This window comes from Oryzias melastigma, linkage group LG2, assembly GCF_002922805.2.
Source record: "Oryzias melastigma strain HK-1 linkage group LG2, ASM292280v2, whole genome shotgun sequence".
Taxonomy (NCBI): domain Eukaryota; kingdom Metazoa; phylum Chordata; class Actinopteri; order Beloniformes; family Adrianichthyidae; genus Oryzias; species Oryzias melastigma.
Window position 1 is genome coordinate 3,966,355 of NC_050513.1, and position 212 is coordinate 3,966,566.

Consider the following 212-nt stretch of genomic DNA (forward strand, 5'->3'; position numbering starts at 1 on the left):
ATCCGGAGATCATCGGTTCTGACCCGCTAGCACACCCGAGTCAGGTAATTATCAGAAAGAAGGACAGAGGTGGCAGGCAAACAAGCAGAGGGAACCAAAGATAGCTGAGGTTCAGGCGAAAAGTCGGGCTGTCTAAGCTTCCTTAAAGGGTCTGTGCTCTAAATTATTAGTGTGAGCGTTTTCAGCTACTAGCTTCAGTGATTTCAGCTATC